A 16935-nucleotide genomic window follows, 5' to 3' on the forward strand; every position below is an offset into this window, starting at 1 on the left:
CCAGATAATAGAAACTAGTTTATAAAAAGTAGGACCTTCTCCACTGGGATCATATGTATTTAATTCTATAATAATGATTGAATGAAGATTTGAAGATTTAATTATATTTTAAAATAGTAATAATTCACACCTTAGGATAAATCAGCCATGCTCTTTGATCCCAAGTAGATCATCTCATGGATTTTTTTTGTCTCCATATTGCCAAACACAATTTGCAAAGGATGTCAGTTAGCTCTCTTAATGACTTAAATGGGTCACTGTGCAGTTCATTTGTATGTGGCACAACAAGATGGTTTAAATAAATTTGTCAGTTCATTATATTTATCTGTATTCCTACTACAGCCCCTTATGCAATTTGTAGAAAATTAAAAATTGAGGAGCGGTAATGTGGTCTACTCCTGCCTCAAACTTAAAAATCCCTTCAACAGATTAAGTTTATGAGCTACTTGAGATATTTAAATATGTCTTGACTGAAAGAATGTCACTAGTAGCAAATTGACCTATGTTGTCTGGGAGAGAAAAACTCCTATCTTGGTACACATGGAGAAGAACTATCATACTTATAAAATACATGCCATGTACCAGATAATTTTCTCTGTTTCATGTCCATTAATAAATTTATCATTCAAATATATTAAATGGTCCCAGTTATTATGCTCATATTTTCAACGTGAGAGAGAAGGCACAGAAGGGTTAAATAACTTGCTCAAATTAATGCCATAGTTTTTGGCAGAGCTGGAGTTTGGATCCTGATGGTTTGACTCCAATGCCTGTGCCCTCACTTGGTGGCCTATTTGCCTTTACTTGCTGTTTGCTCTTTCTCATATTCTCCCTCTTCTAAGGTCTCACTCCAGTTTCTGGAGAGACTTACCATCCACCACTGCTATGCCTTTCTCAAAATGGCCTCTTATACACAGAGGTTGATGGGAACAGGAATAGTAAATGGTTTTTATAAATTGAAGTGCTAAGAAAAAGTGATATTTCTAATCGGAATGACAGAAGTTAAGGTAAGAAGAAACTGGAAATTTCATGATTAGTTTATCAATAGGGACACACCATCTCTCTAGATTTGACAGGAAATAAAATGAGTAATTTAATAGTTTGTTTAAGTTCCCTGAGATGACTCAGTAAGCATCATGAATCTCTAATAATAGCAACTATTGAGAAATCATGTCTTAAATATAATTCTGAAGTTCTATACATGGCAGTTTAAATGTTAGGGTACAGAACATGCTGTAGAGTACAGCTAGGGTCTGTTAGCTTAACAGTAGTATGCTGACAAAGATCTAAAAATTGTTTAAAGTGGAGGGGCTTGCATTGACTAAAACGTTTTGTGAAATGAATACCCTCACCATGGGCTATTACGGGTTTTTAATTTTCTGTCACTTGAAGAGAGTTTGGGAGAGGCATAGCATACACTATTATATAGATTTTCTCCATACTGATAAAATATATACAAACTTAAGAATGTATAGCATAATAGAATTAGAAAATCATGCACTTTTTAATTACTTTTAGCTTTTGTCTCTTAAGCAGTTTAATTTTAATAATGACCGTACTAACAAGCACCTTGCAGAATTCCTAAAAATCTAACATTTGGCTCTTATACACTAAAATTAGCTGCAACCAAAAAATGTTCAGATGACTTTGAAAACCATAATGGCAGAAAATAAGAGCTCACCAAGTTTGTCAGATCTTCTGTTAAGTAGCTAATTATTATAAAGGACACATCTTTATCTTAATTAAACTCACGAAATAATATTATTGTACCAGTAATCTATTAACAAAGTCTTATAAAATAAATTTTAAAATTATTAAAGTTTAAAATATATTTGCTTCACATGTCTATGTCCTTTTTCTCCCAAAGGTGTAAAATTAATTTTTAAAATAACCATTTTATTATTTTCATGATACAGTTTTGTAGGTATAAGGACTCCCCCTTTCTTTCCCTTCTCCCTCTTCACTTTCCACTCCCCACCCCCCATATTATACAGTAGTGTAGTCCCTTTATAAGAGTTAAGTTTAACATTCTATTTATTTACATGCATCATGGAATTATTGGTATAGACAAAGGTAGAATGTATGTTGTACCCACTTGGACCAGACAGGGTTGGTTATAGCTGGGATGCTTGTTCATGCCACTGCACTCAGCAGTAGGACAGGTAGGCAGATTTACTGTTCTGACTGCAGTCACTCACATTTCTTGGGATTGGTTGGCTGGCAACTGATTTAGGGTGGTATTAATTGTAATGACAGAAGCATTTCGGCTCTATCTGTCCAGATATGTTCTCATACATTCAAGAAGAGTGAAAATTTGAAGAACTATTTTATACATTTGCATTTGTGTCATGTCTATTAAATTGTTATTGGTCAGAACAAGTCATTTTAGGTCCAGAAAATCTGTGCAGGACACCAGAAGGTTACATAGCCCAAGACGTATATGCAGAAGATGAAAAAAATGGGATCATTAATGCAGTTTACTACATCCATCATCTCTAGGTATAAGTCACAAAAGTATAGACTTAGGTGTATGTGAGAACTGATTACTAAAGTTTCAGGAATTTTTGGCAAAAGTTGTTAAACCATGGGTGGCTTGATTATAAAACTCTGTGGGTGTGCTTATATCGCAAACCCAGCAAACATTATAGATTAGAGCTTTGTTAAGTCAGTTTATCAGTACTCTACCGAATGTATTTATAAACTTTCAGTCTAATGCTTCTGTGCATAGAAATTCCAAGTTATTTTGTAATCAAGTTACATTTCTATTTTCATCAAAGAAACTAATATAGACATAATGATTAGGTTGCTGTTTTGTTTTCCTTTCCTTAGTAATCTAAAGGTACTAATTTTCTAAAGCCTTGGGTTCATTTTTCTAAAGATAGATAGCTCATCATTTCTTGAACACATACAGTAAGAACAGTAATTAAACATCATCAAAGAAATTACTTATGATCTAAAAATTACAATTTGCTATTTTAAGGAAATTTTAATTCCTACTCATTCTGTGTCTTCAGTAAATATACTATAGATATTTCCAAGGAAGCATCAGGTATGGCAGCTATGAACTCTATCTGTGGACCGATGAGATCATAACTTAGGTTTACTTGGAATCATAGATCATACAGGCAGCTCCTTTTTTAGCATTCAGTATTTGGCAGAGGTAAGTCTTTGCTTCATAAAAATAAAATAGAAATTCATTCTATTTCAAATAAAGACTAGTTCCTATAAAGGTACATGAATTATGATAAAAGATTATTTTAGAGTTCTATAATGCCCTAAATGGAGACAGACTTTTATATTTTATATGTATGAAGTTTAATTATGCAGAATAGAAAGTTGAAAATTATGTACATAGAAATGCATGAATACCAGTGATGAAAAACCTACCAAGTTAAAAAATTGCCTATTGTGAATCTATATCACTTAAAGTGCTGTTATTACACAGCACTCAGAAACAGACTAATGATTTTATTTACAAGTCTGTTTCAGAAATCATGCAGGTAAAATGTTAGGTAGCATGTATAAAACTGGTCCAGTTTGCTTTTTCAAGTTTTATGTGAGGATATGACAGAAGAAAATCACTGAAGCTTAAAGATGGAAGTTGATACAATTTTCATTGATAGAAACATAATTCTTAAAAACAATATTTACTTGAAAGAGTTAGGGAAGAGAGATATCAATCTTCCATACACCGGTTCACCGCCCCCTCCCCCCAAATAGCCACAACAGCCAGGGCTGGGCCAAGATGAAATCAGGAGCTAAGAATTTCATCCAAGTCTCCCATATGGATGACAGGGATTCAAACACTGGGACCATCTTTTGTGGCGGTTTCAGGCCATTAGCAGGGAGCTGAATCAGAAGGGATTCGGCAGGGATGTCAGTATGAAGGCAGTGCCTGTATCTGTTACACCACGATGATGGCTTTGAGAATTAGACTTCTTAAAGAGACTATGCCTTGAACACTTTAGATATAATAGTCACAGAATATATCAGAAAAAAACTGTTGAATATTTTTATCTTAATTATTCAAAAGAATTTATGGTATGATCAATAATCTTTAAAAATCAACAAGAATCCATATTCCAGAGCCAAGATTTTCAAAAACTAGCACTGCCAGATGAGCCTCTTGTTGTATTTTAAGACAAAATGAGAAAATAGTTCTCATCAGTGCTTAAAATAATCTGGAGGTAAGTTAAAACATACATAATTGCTTTCATTAAGGTTAATGATGTTGATGTTGCCTGTATTACCTGTTCTCATGTTCATCTTTGTTAAATGTCTGTCACATCGGTCTTTCTCTGATATATCTACAGAAAAAAGAAAAAAAAAAGCATTTTTAGGGATAAGATGATTGCTTTAGTAGATCCCGTACGAGTTTAAAATGACTGACTCAGCACCACTCACAATACAACGTCTAGCCTGGACAGGAAACCTCATGGCAGGTTCACAAACCACACAGTACAAGCTTTATTCACATAGATTCCCCTAGGTAAAATTAATTTCTCCTTTCTTTGTTCTGATAGCACATAAATCTTTTCGCTCTAACAGCATTTACTATACTTTACCTTATTCTAACTTCTGTTTGTATACAAAAATCTCTGTACTATTTATAAGTATCTCAAAACATTTTTAATGTGTTTTGCTGCTGCTCTTCATTTATTTATCCATCATGTCTTAATCTCCGAAGCACATGGTTGCTACTCAGAAGGTCAAGTCTAGGTCAATTGGTGCTTTTTTAACAAAAGATGGAAAATGAGAAACTGAACTAGTATAAAAGTACAAAGTCACAGTTTATCTATTCTTAGTATACATACTGGTATGACAGAAAATTGTTAGTCATTCCTACCAAAGAAATTTGCAATGCTTTACGATGCAAAAATATTTGTGAAAACTTGATGTCCCCTCCATGGGAATAAATTGTTTATCTTCTTAAGGGTGAATTCAAATGCAGAAAAAAAATCTTATATTCTCTGTTTCTTAGCACTGGTGCCTTACACATAGAAAGCATCAAAACTTTTTTGTAAAACTGCAGTAAAAGAAATCAATGAAGTTTAATTTTGTTAATCTGGTCCTTAAGTCAAACATACGGCAAACCTACCCCTGCTATACATGAGCCACTACCATCCAGGAAAACAAGGTGTAACTTTTTTTTTTTTTTAGTTCTAAGAGGGGCCATGTCATGGCATAATGGCTAAAGCTGCCACCTGCAATGTTGGCATCCCATGTGGGCACCAATTCATGCCCCAGCTGTACCATTTTTGATCCAGCTCACTGCTAATGGACTGAAAAAAAATCAGAGGATGGCCCAATCTGTCACCCATGTGGGAGACCTGGATTAAGTTCCTGGCTTCAGCGTGGCTCTGTCCTGGCTTTGAAGCCTGTGTCCACACGGAAGGCAGAGGAGGGGGATGCGCCTCACTGACAAATTAAATCGGCACCCAAGGATGAACAGGCATTTGATGATACCTTACCCCGATGTGGGAAAGAGTATTCTGAGGGTGTTATATGAGTGGTTCTCATGGCTCTAAGAAGTTGTTGGTTTCATCATTCCAGAGTTGAGAAAATCTTTCTAAGGTCTATTAGCTGACCAAATCCACCTCATAGCCCTGGGTCTTGCACATGCTAGTAGTTATCTTAAGAAATGTACTGAAGCCTTGACAGAAAGAAAATACAAGACCCCCGAAAAAGAAATGTATATGCTAGTTGTAGGGGAAAAATAGGTCAAATCATTATCGGTTTTGGTTCGTAAGGATTTTGTTTCACCATAAGAAAGTAGAAGAAATAAGTATCACTTGTATCATCTGCTCTAGGTTCATGAACATTAGGATGACGTTTTGATGAGTTCTTCTGTTCACCATCCACTAATGTTTAAAGATATATTGAAAAGGCAGATTTACAGAGAGGAGATATAGAGAAAGATCTTCCATCTATGAGGTCACTCCCAAAATGACCACAAACAGCTGCATATGAGTTGATCCAAAGCCAGGACCCACTAGCCACTTCTGGGTCTAAAATGTGGGTACAGGGTCACAAGACCCTGGGCCATCCTTTACAGCTTTCCCAGGCCACAAACAGGGAAATAAATGGGAAATGGCACAGCTGGGATACGAATCAGCACCCATATGGGATTCTAGCACTTGCAAGGCAAGGATTTAGTCACTGAACCATCCATAGTACTGGGCCCCACCATCCATTATTGTAACAAAACATCAAGGACAAGCTAGCTTTCTGAGAAGATGATCTAAGTTTGAGATTTTAGATGTGCAAGGTCCAGGCACTTCATCTGGTCATTTTGCTGGCAGAATTCTGAGATAGTGAAGAGCATCATACGGCAAGAGGCACATAGGTCTATGTAAGTCTGTCCAGTCTGTCTTCATCTCTTCATAAAATCATTAGATTTAATCATGAGGGTGCCAACCAATTCACTTAACCTGTAGTGTTCACTTTGCAAAGGTTACACCTCTAAATACCATAGTTGAATTGTTTCTACCCTCTATACATCATTGACATAAGACTGGGGATAAAACTCCTGCATTTTCAGGAGACAAACTCAAATCATAGCAGCTGTGCTCTAAGAATCTTTCATGTGGTTTCACAAGACACTTAATAGATGCTCAATTTATGTGATATCAGAAAAGTGGACTAGATTGCACATATTCTGGTATATTTCCTGAGGGAACTATTCTTGTCTGGAGAGGTCACACATAAGAGATACCTTTGGAACAGAAAAATAGATAAGCTGACACCCTACTTTGTTGGTGCATGAAAATCATCTCTTCTCCAGTTTTCTTTCCCTTTTCCAGTCCCTACACATCCACCTAAAATGTGTTTGGTGAGTAAAACACCAAAAAAAGAAAAAAAAGACCTATAAAAAAAAAAGACCTATAAAGAAAGACTGATCCATGAATATAAGATAGTAAAGTAACATGAAACAGAATTAAATATACCTTGTCTGCCTCCAGAGCTCATTTTGCAAGTTGATAAATCAGAACTTAATTTTGTATTTCTATCAGTATGGTTCTGGGAATACTGGAATGTATTCTGTAGATTTAGTGCCCATCAAGTATCTCTTTAGAATTAGTGTTTCTTTTTTTTCCTCATTTCGTCTTTTTTTTTTTTTGCTATGCTGAATTAAGTGCTCTTTATCCCTCAGTTTTGTACGCTATACACAGATCATTACTTTAGCTGCACACTGTGGGGGGGCAGAGGTGTGGTGTGCGAGAGAGAAAAGTTAAATGTAATGGAAAACTGTGCTGTAATAAGAAGTATCGCACAAGAGGTCAAAAAACAATCTTATTTATCAACACTGAAGCATCAGCTAAATCCACACAAGGCTGTGAGATTTGTCCTGTGAATAAATGAAACAAGTATTCTTTGTTCCATTTCATAGACTGTCAACACTTTCATACCATGAAAGATTAGCCCATGATCTGGCCCACAAAATGGTGTGAATTCACAGATACTTTGTGGTTATATGACACTTACCATAAATAGAAAATCTTATCAAATGCCATGCAATATTCTGTTTAAAAAATATTCAAGATCACACAGTAACCAAGAGACTACATAAAACATAATTACAGTGCAGCAGTTGTTTCATTTTTGAAGTTAAGCATAATTAGCTTTAATATCAGCTATGATTTATAAAAATGCGACCTGTAGACATTCTTTTCGGCTTAGAAATACACAACTTCAAGACAGCTTTTGTGGGGAATAATAAATGAAGCTATTGTGAAGGACTTTATGAATATGAATAGCCATACATTGTCAAAGAGCAAAAAATAATTCTGTGACGTGAACAAACCTGTAACTTATTTAAAAGTGCTTATTTGTAATCAAATAGTTCAGATGGCTACAGAATTATTCTGTGATCAGGCCATCTTATTGTAATATTTATTTCTGAACACTTCATAAAAAAAAAACACATTTTCAGAAAACATGCAGAGGACAAAAAGGATAACATTTCCTTAAAATAGGACTGACATATTGGGAAAAATCTAGATTAGCATTAAGAAGAATCAGAATAGAGGTTATATTTCAAACTCTACGCATACATACATACATACATATATATGCATACATGTATATGGCTGTCAAGTGAAAAAATATTACCTGTATCTGTGTCCTTAAAAGCAATAAAGAAACCTTGACAATAGGAACAATTGTTTGACTCTTTATATTGAAATGGCTACAGCGCTCTTTGGATACAAAGCCTGTCTCAAAGAGAATTAGTTTCTAGTTGCTAGACATTTCCACATACAACTTGTCTTGGTTATCATGCAGAAGTTTCATACACAGAAAAGTCAGGGGTGAAAGAAATCTTTTGAGAACACTTATGACTATTATACAATGGATAAGAACAGGAACTGGAACAATAAAAGTCTCATTTGTGCCTCCTAAAAGTGGGTCCTTATTTGACACTCAAGACTATTACCAGCAGGTGATAAGTCATCTGTTTCCTTTGCCTCATGGCCTTTCTCGTTGAAATCCCTTCTATGAAGAGCTACTGAGTTTTATGCTTGTGATCCTATTTCCCCTTGTGAACAACAATTAACCTGAGGCAACTCCTATCTTCTAAAATAACAGTAGTAACTTTGGGTAGTGTGAGGTGATTGCAAGGGTTGTGTCTCCTTGTATTGTAAGAAGAAATCCAATATTATTTTAATACACATTTACAATATGTACTTCATTTGTATTGTCTCACATGAGTTCATGTGTACAGACATAGTATTGCATTATCCTTGGTCGGGTCTTAGTGAGTCACTAATCTAGTAAACATCTACCCACACATTCTCATTACTGACATAATAGCAGATCTAGTTTGAGTGGAGTCTGTAACATCAGCACCAATGAATGCAGTGTGGTGGTTTTGTTTACCCAAATATTAGAGAGATAATATCAATACAAGATGTGATTATTAAACTATCCTTTCTTATACTACTGTTTATGTTACATGTGTGCTACTTATCAACTCTAATGTTACAATACAATTTGGAAAGACATTTAGGAATGTCCAGAAAGGGGGCATTTAGAGATCCTATGGGCATTAATTTTGGCCCAGAAAGAACTTTGAGAAACTTAAATGTGTTCATTATTATGAAAATCACAGCTGTAACTTTGCTGAGATAAAAATCCTCGAGACTCACCGAGGAAATTTCCATCATTATATTTAAGGGGACAATAAATTATTCAGGGTTTCCAGCGAACAGGTTTAAGCCATGTTGAAGGAGTAGATTATAGGTCCTGTTTGTCAGTAATGTGAAGAATTAGTTTAGAGCCTAATGAAATGCAAAAATTAGAAAAATAAATCTAGTTAGGCAAGAACAACTTAGCACTTATGGCAAACTAGTTGCGATATTATATGCTTGTAACTTGGATGTGTGCACTTGCACACAATTCGAGAATTCTCTTAGGACCAGAGGTGAGAAACTTCCACAGTGTTTCTGTCTACAGAGAAATCCTTACTTCTTCATTCTTCCAAGTGTTACTTTCCCCCAACCCTCCAACATCAGTGCCTTCCAAATTCTGACCAGTGATAGCAGAGGATAATCCAATACAGGCTGTTTTAGATTCATTTTTTATTAGCATTGTGTATTCACAAATATAGAATAGCAACAAATAAAGATGGTATTTTAGTTTTTAAGGATAATCTTATATAGAAAATAACTGTTGGGTTTTAAACATTGGCAGGGGTGTAAAATATATTTTTGTTGGTATGTTATAGTATTAGTATGACTATTATAGTATTTGAACAATATTATGACAGTAAACAACTTAATCTAAAATATTGATGGATCTTTCCACTTCTCACTTTTCGACATCTGAGAAATGCTGTAACTTCCCTCTCTCACACTGCTGTTTCATCCCCAATTTCATTTTCATAGCTCATAATATTTTATCATAATCAAAGCAAGAAATTATAACCTTCTAAATCCCAGCAGGCCTTAATTTCAGTCATCTTATAGAAACACAGAAGATTATTTTATAATGCTACCTTACAGCCGTTAAATACCTGACTATAAGGTTGCAGTAACTTGTCTTTCACTATCAAACAGAAATAGGTAGCCATTTGTTGAGTAACTTCTGATAAAGAAAGTGATCTAGTTTCAATAATGATTAAAGAAGGGAGGTAACAAGACCATATACATAGTAATTTTTAAACTCTGGCTAAAAGGATGAGAACTCGACATGGCGGAAGTAGTAATAATTCAGAAAGACATACATCAATAAATACTACAAAAATGTTTTGTAGTTTAGTTCAAAAATCAAAAAAGGGCCCAGCACAGTAATCTAGCAACTAAAGCCCTCCCCTTGCTCACACTGGAATCCCATATGGGTGCCACTTCCAAACCATGTGGCCCCACTTCCCATCCAGCTCCCTGCTTGTGACCTAGGAAAGCAGTTGAGAACAGCCCAAAGCCTTGGGACCCTGCACCTATGTGGGAGACCTGTAAGAGGCTCCAGGCTGTTGACTTTGGATCAGCATAGTTCCAGCTGCTGTGGCTGCTTGGGGAATAAATTATTGAATGGAAGATCTTCCTCTCTGTCTCTCCTCCTCTCTGCTTATCTGACTTTGAAAGAAATAAATATTTTTAAAAATCAAAAGAAAATCAGAGTGTTGGGTAACACTAGATTATGAAAAGGATACTGAGAAATTAGAAAAATGAAGCAGCATTGGGGAGGGACTGATTCATTAGAAACAATTATGCAAATGTAAATAAAATGCTCATTAAACACTGATAAATGGGGCAGGGCTTTTGCTTCCATTTTGGGACTTCAGGGAAGAACTTGGTGATAAAGGTGAGAATTTAAACATTAAGAGATTAAAATTCATGAGAATGTGTAAATTCTCAAAGGATATGGCTTTAAACAGGAAACAACATAATGGCAAAGGATGAACTTTAAAGAACATCTAGGGCCGGCGGCGCCAAGGCCTAGAGGCTGGTGTCCTCGCCTTGAATGCCCCGGGATCCCATATGGGCGCCGGTTCTAATCCCGGCAGTTCCACTTCCCATCCAGCTCCCTGCTTGTGGCCTGGGAAAGTAGTCAAGGACGGGCCAAACCTTTGGGACCCTGCACCCGCGTGGGAGACCTGGAAGAGGTTCCTGGTTCCTAGCATCGGATCGGCACAGCACCGGCCCGTTGCAGCTCACTTGGGGAGTGAATCATTGGATGGAAGATCTTCCTCTCTGTCTCTCCTCCTCTCTGTGTATCTGACTTTGTAATCAAATAAATAAATCTTAAAAAAAAAAAAAAGAACATCTATACACCAGAGGGTAGCATAGAAACTAGAGTTGGTAAACAGTAAGCACACAGGTAGAAAGAAATCGGTAATCTTCATCATTGCAGAAATAAGCGGTTAAAATAAGAAAGATGCAGGTGATAAAAGGCATTTATAAATGGTGATAAGAAAAATCTTACTGAATCTAACTGGCATGTGAATAGTAACAATTAGAATGCAGAAAACCTGTGATAAGTTATATTAAGATTAAAAGTAAATAGTCATGGATAAAACTTTCACAGCACTTTACAATTTAAAGTAAGTTTAGCAAATGAACAAGATTTCAATAAGTTCATGGGAAATATAAAAGGTTTTATGTTGGTGAAAAGAATAAAAATCCTTGCAGTTTTTTCATAATATGTATTCATGAAGAACTTTTTGAAGCTCAGCACATCCGAGCCTGGGTTCCTGGCTGAGAAAAGGCAGCTGGCTGACCAACTGGCCAGCCAGCCAGCCGGGACCAACACCCCTTACCAGGAATGTGGCTCTCCATGAACTTTTTACAGCACTCTCCTAATGGTAGAATATTTGAGATTTGATTTTGTTGCTTAGTGCTGTTTATACTCCTATGGAACTGTGGTCCTTTATTATTTTTTTTTTCATCCTAGTAGAGTAATTCTTCTTTGCAGTTCACAGGTACTGACTAGAGAGCAGTATGAAAGAAGGGGAAGTACTTAAAGTTTTACCAGGACTTTCTGAACTAGTAAGAACAAATGAGGAAGATATGTGTTTGGCTTCATATTTAAGGTACCAAGTTCTCAGAGCACTTGGGTTCATTAACGAGCTCTGGCTCCTGACTCCAGTTTCCTGGTAACAATGACCCTACAGGCAGTGGTAAGGGCTCAAATAGTTGGGTGCCTTGCACCCACATGAGAGCTCTTGATTTAGTTCTAAGCTCCAAACCCCCCAGAGTAATCACTCGGTTAACATGGACTTGATTTTTGTTGTTCTTGTTGTTGGCATCAACATACAAGTGAGCTCATGTAGTATTTATTTTTCTGTGTCTGACTTATTTCATTTAAATTCATTCTTCTTAAAGGGTGAATAATACATACACATGTATGTAAATGTACAGAAATCATGTTTTCCTCATTATCCATTCATCAATAGACACATCAGTTGTATAAACACCTTAACTATTGTGAATGTTGAAAACATTGGATTATAAATGTCTCCATGAAGTATCTCATTTACTTTGGATGTACATATGAAATGGTCTGTTTGATCATATAATAGTTTCATTTTTACTGTTCTGAGGACAATTTATAATGTTTTCAGCACTGGCAAAACCAATTTAAATCACCACCAGCAATGTATAAGCTTCCTTTTCCTTACATTCTTGACAACACTTATTATGTCTTTCTAATAGCAACCAGTGTAACAGGAATGAGGTTACATGTGACTTGTATTTTCCTGATGTTTAGTAGTGTTGAACATTTTAACTTATACCTAAATGTCAATTACATGTCTTCTTTGGGAAAATGCCCATTCAGGTCCTCTGCTCAGTTTTAATTGGGTTGTTTATTGCTGTTTGAATTATGTTTTATACACACAAATTTCAACTCTATTACTTTTATTTGAAAGGCAGAGAGATGTCTGCCATCTGTTAGTTCACTTCTCATATGTCATGAGTCAGATCAAAGCCAGGAGCCAGAACTCAATCGATGTCTCCCATGGGGGTGGCAGAGACCCAAGGACTTGAGCTATCATCTACTATATCCCAGGATGTGCATTAGCAGGAAGTTGAAATTGGGAAGTCATGATTCTGGCAAATATTGGGTGCAGGTGTCCCCTGTGGCGTCTTGATCAAAATCCAACTACCCCACACCCCTAATCTTTTTTGGAAAGTCACCTCTTTTATGATATGTGATTTACAAATACTCTCATTTCATAGGATACCTTTTTATTTTGTTGGTTATTTCCATTGCATTGCAGAATCTTTTCTTTTGATAGTTTGACTTGTCCATTTTGCTTTTTGTTTTCCATTTTGCTTTTGCTGATTGCACTTTTAGTGATAAAATTAAATTATAACTAAATTAACAAAACATTTTCTTAGTGATTTCTCATAGGAATTTTATAGTTTCAGGCCTTATGTTTAAGTACTTGGTTCATTTTGGGTGATGGCTATATGTGGAATAGGTGAAAATCTAATGCTTGGCAGGGTGGGACTTGCATGTAGACATGTACTTTTCGAAATACCGTTTATTGAAGTATCTATTCTTATTGTATATCCTTATTTTCATAAAAAGGGATTATACATGTGTAACTTCACTGCTTCATTCTCTATTCTGGTCCATTGTGATGTGAATGTTTTTATGATCACCATAGCTTTATAATGTGGACTGAGGTTAAGAAGTATGATGCCTCAAATTTTATTCTTCTTGATTAGATTATTCCCTTTCAAGTTCTTTGGGGGCGTTTTGTAATTTCATATAAATTTGGAGATTTGTTCTATTTCTGTGAAAAATGCCACTGAAATTTTAATCTGAATCGCATTTAATCTGAAGATCACTTAATGTGGACACCTAAACAATATTCACTTTTCTTGTTTGTGAACATGAATTATCTAATTATTTGGCTACTAAATCTTAGTGGTGTTTTATATTTTCACTGCAGTTCTCTTACCTTGATTACATTTATCCCTAAGTATTCTTTTTGACACTACTTTTTTGAATAGTTTATTTTAGTGCATAGAAATGCTATTGATTTTGTATGTTGACTTTGAACCCTGCAGCTTTTCAGAATGTATTTTTTGAAGTCACTGGAGTTTCCTATGTACTAGAGTGATGTGTCATCCACAGAAACAGACAATCTAACTTCCTCCTTTCTGATTTTTGAACGGCTTTTATTTTTTCATAACTTTTCTTGTTAGGATTTTTAGTACTGTGTAGAACAGAAGATTGAGAGATGAGATTGCTATTTCATTCCTGAACTTGCAGAAGCTTTTAAGTATGAGTATGTTTTTAAGTATATGAGTATGTTCATATTTGCAGATTTCTCAATTTTATATGTCACTCAACGTATTAAGATATTATAACCAGCTTGTTGAGGTGATTCTTTTATCTTTTTATAAGATTTATGTTTTTATTGAAAAGGCAGATTACAGAGAGAAGGAAAGATAAAGATCTTCCATCCATTGGTTAACTCCCCAAGTGGCTGCAACTGCCGGAGCTGAGCCAATTCAAAGCTACAATCTAGGAGCTTTTTCCAGGTCTCCCTGGCACAAAGATGCAGGGTCCCAAGGCTTTGGGCCATCCTTTACTGTCTTCCATGCCACAAGCAGGAGGCTGGATGGGAAGTGGAACAGCTGGGACAATGACCGGTGCCCCTATAGAATCTCAGCGCTTGCAAAGCAAGTATTTAGCCATTGTTCCATTGCATTGGGCCCAATTCTTTTATCTTAAAAGACTGTTAAATTCTGTTGAATAATTTTTCTGCAGCTTATATAGTCATGTTTTGTCCTTCATTCTATTAATATGGTGCATCACATTTATTGATTTGTATATGTTGAACTGTTTGTGTTTTAAAAGCTCCAAAAATTCTAAGTTATAAAAATATTTAAATATATGAGTTTTCAATATTTTTGGTTATTTCCAGAAATTTTTGCTGTAAAATTGATCATATATACTTTCTTAATAGGGTTCTTAATATTCTACAATAACTGTGTTGTAGCTTTATGAGGTGCCTATTAATTCATTTTGTATCTTCTAATCCATGCGCTCAGTTAATTTTCACAAGTCCAGACACTACTCAACTTAAATCAGAGCAAGTAATTTAAAATATTTGAGTTGTTTTCAGCTTTCTCAATTATGTGCTTATCTTTTGCTTTGGGAAAGATTACAGTATGAGGAGAAATAACTACTTCTGCATTTTATAATTCATTTTTGTAGTTTGTTACTACATGTGTTGTTTTTTCCCCTTCACTCTTACTCTCTGCCTAGATACAAAAACATGAAATTATCTAGGAGCAAGTATCAAAATGATAGAGGGATTGAAAGTAAGGTGACAGCAGAAACTTTTGAAATAACTGGGTATATTTGGCCAGAGATTTAAATATATATGGGCAACAATAGAAAGAATTATTGTCCAACTAACACAGTGGGGAAATAAAAACCTCTGCACAGCCCTAATAGGTAGCATGTTTTTGCTAGGAAAGAAGACTTTGGGTTATTCATGATTTTACTTTACTGTTTTTTAGAAAATAATCACCAGGGCTTCAACTTTCAATAGGTATTAAACTATAACATATTTACGGTCCTTCTCAAATCTGAGCTTGACTGTTCCTGTACACTCACTTAAAAATCTTACTGTGATTGTCTGAGAGTAAAGTCTTATGGAAATATAAAAGTGTAGGGCAAAAATTAATCATTTTTATAATGTGATATTTGTGTTTGGGGCTTAAGAAATTGGAAGGATTTTAGTTACAGTGAACTCTGCTACCTCAACTAACAATTAAGTGGGTGAAGTATTTGGGGATTCTATACTTCAATTTCTGTGGGGCATGATAGAATTTTATCTAAAACTTATTTGATGTTTACGCATTAAGAAATCTCATTAAGAAACAGAGGCACAGGAATACTTTTAACGTGTTTGTAAGTGTAATTTGGGAACCAGTGTTCAATCAGTACTTTAATCAGTTCTTTACCTAAAGTTGTTCAGCTTTGTTAGGTTAAAGATTCTGTCTGTAATATTTCCACCTTCCTCCTCTTTCAGATGGTACTAGGAATATCAGGGGAGAGGAGCATTGAGGAAATGTACTGAGGCATTCAGGAAAAGGATCCTTGGATCCAATTGTGCCTTCTGCCTCCCCTGAACTCCGTGATGCCATCCCCTTGCATGCCTGGTTGCTTCTGGTCTTTGACTTGAAGCTGCTGGCTAGAGAAACTCATTTGATCAGCGATCTTACTGGTGAATCTTATCTCTTTGCTAGTTTAGACATCTCTGATCTAGAAAGCCCATCCCAAAATCTTGGCGTTGTTTCAACATGAGGACTCATGACATATTTTCTAACTCTAAATTCAGCTACCTTTTGAGTACACAGAAACTTTAATTAGTACTGCAAAATAAATTCACACTATATCTGCCTAACTATGATGCTCTTGATTCAAGATTACTTAAATGTGGCTTCTCCTTAGCCTGGCCATATAGCTCCTGATTTGAACACTGGGCAGAAATTTCATTTATCATGACTTTTTCCACAAGTTCTGATCTGACATCTTTATGGTGGGAGGGAGTAAAAATGTATTTGGTTTCCTTCCTCTAGCTCTTCTACCTTTTCAAACTCTCAGCATTGATATGTTAAGCAATAAAGAAATACACATTTTATCTCTTGACCATGTCCTGATCTGAAGCCTAAAAGTTTTTAAAATCCTTTATTGGGGTGGATGCCAGGCCTAGCATCTAAGACGACAATGTCCTACATTGGAACATTGGTTTTTATACCCATTTCTGCCTCCTCAATCCAGTTGCCTGCCAGTGCACACCTTGGGAAGTAGTGGTGATGGCTCATGTACCTGGGATCCTACCACAAACTCTGCAGACCTGGACTGAGTTCTCAGGTGTGGGAGTCAGCCTCAGTGCAGCCCTGCATGTTGTGAACCAACAGTTAGAAGCTCTCTCTGCCTTTCAAAGGGTTCACAGATTAATACAACATT

General features: G+C 35.7%; 1 long non-coding RNA gene across 1 annotated transcript in view; it reads right to left on the bottom strand.

Annotated features, from left to right (window-relative positions):
- Window positions 1–16935, bottom strand: part of LOC131481670 (uncharacterized) — a 114622-nt gene that overhangs the window by 95574 nt on the left and 2113 nt on the right. Inside the window, exon 2 of the long non-coding RNA XR_009246495.1 lies at window positions 4251–4307. This is a non-coding gene — a long non-coding RNA (uncharacterized LOC131481670). The remainder of the gene's footprint in view (window positions 1–4250; window positions 4308–16935) is intronic.

This window comes from Ochotona princeps, chromosome 13, assembly GCF_030435755.1.
Source record: "Ochotona princeps isolate mOchPri1 chromosome 13, mOchPri1.hap1, whole genome shotgun sequence".
NCBI lineage: Eukaryota > Metazoa > Chordata > Mammalia > Lagomorpha > Ochotonidae > Ochotona > Ochotona princeps.